Below are 6,000 nucleotides of genomic sequence, written 5' to 3'. Positions count from 1 at the left end.
ATTGATTGATGATGAGAGTTTTAATCGATAATCAGGAGGATAAATGTACAGATTGATGGATTATAAGAGGTTCAATTGATAGAGAGGATGAGAATCAGTAGATTGAGAGATTAGGTTTAGGTTTAATCGCCATCGAGAAGCAGAAGACTGAAGAGAGTGGAGATGAGAAATTAGGTTTAGGTTTTAGAAAGAGAAAAGAGCGATGGATGAGAGAGGCGGCTGAGGGAGAGAAATGAGAGTTAGGTTAAGAAATTTAGGATTTTATATCAAGGGGGTAGATGTTAGGGTTAGAAATGCTGGGGGGTTTTTAGAGAGTTTTACCTATACTCAAAACGACGTCGTTTTGAGTATCGGTTTTCGGTTCGGTTCGGTCAACCGAGGACTGAAACCAAATCAACTCCACAAACCGGTATTTTTCAAAATCATACCCCAAATCACTCCAATTTAACCGTTTTAACCACTCCAATAATTTTTTCGGTTCGGTTTGGTCCGGTTTTTCGATTTGGGTCGGTTTTTGCTCACCCCTAATCAATGACCACCACATGAGCAAAACTGTACTATTTAATTTTTTCAATCGAGAATATTTAGTTATACAATTGGAATACTTTAAAAAAAATATAAAATAAATAAAATTAAAACAAATTGGTTAAAATTAATAAGAACCACAAATATTTGATTTTTCGGGGTCATTATGTTTCTTTTTTGTTTCCTTCTATTAGTCTTAGTAATTGTTATTGCAATTTATATATTGCCCTATATCAATGTGCTATCTTGCCCTATATCTATGTTTGCATATTTATGTAGAACAAAAAGATAGCACATTGATTATCTATCATTTGTAAACAAGGCAACAGTGTTTAATTAGATTGAGAATTTAGCTGTGGATTTTCAAGATTTGATAACAGTGGTCAGTTGATTCTGTACCAATATTGTCAAACCGACGCGATCATAAAGAGACAGAGTTAAGATTTAAAGGTTCAATTGGGGTTAAACCAGAATTCAACCGAAAACTAAAAACAATAATTATTCATATAATTATAAGAGAGATAAATATTTTAAATAATAAAATTATTAGAAAATAGAATTATAGATTACATAAATTAAAATAAATTATTAAAATAATAAAAAAAGAAAAATACATGTATATTTTATCAAAAGAGTTTAGTCCAAATTTTTATAAAACAATGTATATTTTTATTTAATTAAATAATATAATTAAAAATATAAATTATACAATTAACAGTAGCGTTATTCAGTTATAAAAATATATTCAGTACTATATATGATAATTTTATAAGAATAAAATTTTCCTACACCATTGATATGTCACTTATTGATTGGCCTCTTTCAACACATTTAATATATTTATAAAATTACCTTTTCAGTTCTTATATTTTATATAAAACATGTTCACACAATTTATGACTTCTAAAATTGCAAACTGAACAATAGTATGATTATTTATTTCCAATTAATAATCTTTGTCTATATTTTAGTTTTTTTAGACGGTAGTGTTGCATATAATAAAATGATAGTTAAAATATAATTATAAATGAAGTTAACAAAGATTAATAAATTAGTTAACTAAAAATAATTTTTTACAAGTTCAGCTACTAAAAACTGTTATTAATTTTTTTAAAATAATATATTATTTTAAATAAACATATATTTTATTAATTTTTATTTTTAAAAATTATAATAAGTTACACTTAAATGATTTTAAATAATTGTTAAATTAGTACTTAAAATTTAGACTATATTATTATTAATATATGAGTTAATTTATATTAATTTAATTTTTCATTCATGATAAATGTTAATATACTTTACCTAATGATCAACTAAACCCATTTTAACATAAATTGACTAAAATATCCTTCAAATCTATAAGTAAATACAAACAAATCAGACAACCTCGATCTAACCAAATCAAACATAAACCAACCAAATCAAATATAATCTAACCAAACTTAATTGTATTCAAAAATTAAATAAAAAATTATTTTTCAATTTTAAAAAATTAAATAAATAATTAGTTTGTATCAGACTCACCGGCGTGGGTCTAGTGTTTGTATTTATTATTTGAATATTGTTTTTTTTCTGGCGATGGGCGGTGGTGGCTGGAAAAAACTAGCGGCGGAGGGCGGCAGTTTCCGGTTGAGTGGTCTGATTTAATTGAGTTGATTAGCGATTTAGGTATGGTTTGATTGGATAGATGGATTATGTTTGATTTAGTTGGGTGGTTGATTTTAGATTTTGTTAAATTGGATTGGTTTGGTTTTTGTTATTGACTTTAGGGAACATTTTTTAAAAAATAAAGAATTTAGGGCGGTTTTTTGGACAGATTTTGGGTAAAAGAGGCTTAGTTGATCATTAGGTACAATTTAGAAAGTTTAGCTGCCAATTTTAAAATTCAGGGATTTAGTAATAGGGGGCCTAAGTTGGAGTGTCATAACTGATTGATAGTCTAGTTTTAGGAGTATTTAGAAAAATAAAAAAAACTCTAAATAATTAAAATATAATTTCCAACAAAATATAAAAATTAAAGTTATAACTTTATAGATATATTAAACATATTGAAAAAGATCAATCAACAAGTGTCATGGAGTTTATACAATTAACATTTTAAAATGTTCATTAGCTATGCAAGCCAAATTAAACATCCATTGAATGAATAAACACTATAAATTAGAATATCAAATTAGAATACAGTCATATACTGCCTCTAAAAAAAAACAAATACAGTAATATACTACCTCCAAAAAGAATATGGCACGTCGGCACATAATATTTATCGTATTTAACTATTTCACACGAATTATAAAAATAATAAATATATCTTGATTAATATATATTTTTTAAAAAATAAAAATAGATAATTGTCCATATTATTTTTATATTTGACTAATTGTTTTAATCTTACTAAATTAATTATAATTAGGAATAAACTTGAAAAAATAGCAATAAATATTTTTTTAAAATTCTAAAGTGACAATATTATAGAACAGAAAAAAATTCAAATCCGATAAATTTTTATGAACTGGAAAGAGTACTAAATAAGTTAAGGACAATAATAGGGCGGGGATCTCCCGTTTCCCAACATATCTCCGATGGAGTGGAAAATTCCCATCAATTACCCCCATAAACACAGAAATGAGAGAAAATCATTTTCCATCAACGGGGATGGGGACGGGACAGGGAGTATAGTTTCCAACCCATGAGCATTTCTATCCCATTCTTCATGAGAACTCGATTTATATTTATGTTACATTATATTTTTTAGTATATTATTTATTTTTTAAAATAATTTAATTTAATTTTTTTAGTATATATTTTATTATAAATATATAATATCATAAAAATAACAATAACAATATTTTTTTAATATTCCTTTAAAAAAATTTATAAAAATAATTAAATTATTTATAGATTTATATTAAATTATATAGAAAATAGGAATTCCTATGTGGACGTGGATGTTTCATCCCCATATGTTAAATAAAAATGGGGATAGAGATTATGCAAAGACACGGAGATAGGAATGGCTTCTGCATCTTCACCCGTCCCATTACCATCCCTAAAGTAAGTTTCCCAATCAAAGTAAGCATTTCAATTAAATTAAATATATTAGAGGTCATTTAATTTAAAAATAGAACTCAAAATGAAAAAAATAAATAAAAAATGATGGAATGAGTAGCCAATACAAAAACCAAACTAACTTTAGTTTGATTTGATATTGTAAAAAATTTAATCTTTTAGTTCGGTTTTGTCTTAAAAATTATTGGTTTAGTTAAAATTTGATAAACCGAACCAAAAATCCAATCAATTAGACATATCTCTTTATAGCTCTAAATTTATGCGTATTAATTTATTTAATTAATTGAATTTCAAATATTGAATTATCATTCAAATGATATAAATATTAATTAATATTTTATTAGATCAATGAATAATTCTTTTCTAAACGCTCCTCCTCTCCAATGTATTTTATTTTTTTACTAAACTCGAAGTTGAGTAGTTTATAAATGAAATTCAAAATCAGAAAATTTAAGGAGAAAAAATCATAAATACTCATACGGTGGGTAAATATTCCCACATATACAGATTGACCAATCTGTGTTGATGCATTACTGGGTTGACTTAACTTTATTTTAAAACTAAACTTTATGAATTGAAAAATACGGTCTGTATATCTTTTTCCTTATTCGGTCCATTGAAGATCTGGTTGGACTTGACCCAAATTTTCTCCGGCAAACAATTCCCTCCCCCTTCCTTTAAAATTGGAAACTTCAATGACATGACCCATTTGGCTTCTTATACTGGTATTTATCTATGTTCTTTTATTCAATTCAATTTATATTTGTTCTTCCCAATTTTTGATTTATAATTTTTGCTATAATTAATTACTTAATTGTAGTGGTTAAATTGAGTTTGATATTAGTGTTTAGCTTGAGCTGGGTTTGTGCTACTGTATTTGCATGTCGGATTTTCCACCGCCGCCGACACAGCAGCAAGAGGATAAAGGCCGGTACGAGCACCTCTTTGGACGACTTAGTTGGAGACGATGGTTTGAAGTGGTTGGCTTTAGGATAGTGGTGGTAAACGGGGTCTATCATTTTTCTAAATTGAATCTAAAATCCACTTGGACTACATTATATTTGTTTATAACTACATCTGGAAAAACAATCTATGAACACCATATGTTCGATGAAATGACAAAGAGAGAGTTGAAATGTTAGTTTTATTTCTCATGTTTTCAAAATACTGAAATGCAGATTGTGGTCTTTTGTTAACTGCACTACAAGTATTGGATTTTCCACAACCTATGGAAAACCACTCTCAGTATTAGATATTTAAGCACTATACAAATTGGTAAAGAATTTGTCATTCTTGTCACAGTTATAATATAATTCATATCTAATTGTTTAGTTAATATGTCATCATGGTCTGTGTTGCATTGTTAATATAACACTCTCAGTATTAGTATTTTAAAAATATATGCATTCAGTTTATTCTCTATATATATACAATTACAATGATCTATTATTCATCTCAAAGTATAAACATTTACTTTACTGTAAATTTACTAACGGTCACTCTCGATTTATTTAAAAATCAATTTACTATTTTTATTTTTAAATTATAAAATGTTTAAATAAATTATTACTTAGTCGACTATCAGTTTACCAATAATATTAAACTGATAATCAACTAACAGTCAACCGATAGTACACTGGTAGTCAACAGATAGTAGACCGATAATAAACCGGTAGTCCACGGATAGTAAACCGGTAGTCAACTGATAGTGAACCGGTAGTCAATCGATAATAAACTGACAGTCAACCGATAATAAATCGGTAGTCAACTGATATTAAACTGATAGTGAACCGGTAGTCAACTGATATTAAACTGACAGTGAACCAATAGAAAACCGATAGTTAACCAATAATAAATAGATAGTGAACTAATAATAAACTAATAGTAAATTTGTATTTTAAGTATAAAGTATAATTAATTTTATTATCCGTTTACTAACAGTTTACTATTCGTTTGCTAAAAGATGGATTAATTTACTAACCGTTTACTAACAATTTACTATTGTTTTACTAAAAAGACAAAAAATCTAAAATTATTAAAATTAAGACGTTACATTGTAATTTCATTATTATTTTGTGCCAAATTAAATGAGCAAAAATAACCTTTGTTGAATTCATTTACGTACACAATTTTAAAACGGGACATACAATTCATCTCTCTCTCGGGTCTTTTTTTTGTAAAACTCCGTCATCTATCTAAGGCAAAGTGTGAAAATGGAGAGTTTTTTTTTTGAAATAAAGACCACTAATGAAGCACAATAGAAACATGTCAAATTTTCTAATTTTGGTTATTAATCAGTTTTTGTTAATCAGTTTTCAATTTTCCAATTTCTCATTAAAACATGTTAATTATTTTTTTTTTTTTTCTAATTAATGTTCAAGTGATAGTAAATCAGTAGTCAAA

General features: G+C 26.7%; 1 long non-coding RNA gene across 1 annotated transcript; it reads left to right on the top strand.

Moving 5' to 3' along the window:
- Positions 1-4,087: 4,087 nt before the first annotated feature.
- On the top strand, positions 4,088-4,738 carry LOC126674510 (uncharacterized). Its single transcript, XR_007639551.2, has 2 exons — positions 4,088-4,322; positions 4,442-4,738. It is a non-coding gene; the product is annotated as an uncharacterized LOC126674510 (long non-coding RNA).
- Positions 4,739-6,000: the final 1,262 nt, after the last annotated feature.

This window comes from Mercurialis annua, linkage group LG3, assembly GCF_937616625.2.
Source record: "Mercurialis annua linkage group LG3, ddMerAnnu1.2, whole genome shotgun sequence".
Lineage (NCBI taxonomy): Eukaryota > Viridiplantae > Streptophyta > Magnoliopsida > Malpighiales > Euphorbiaceae > Mercurialis > Mercurialis annua.
Note: the sequence above shows the minus strand (reverse complement) of the source record. Positions and strands in the feature narration are given on the sequence as shown.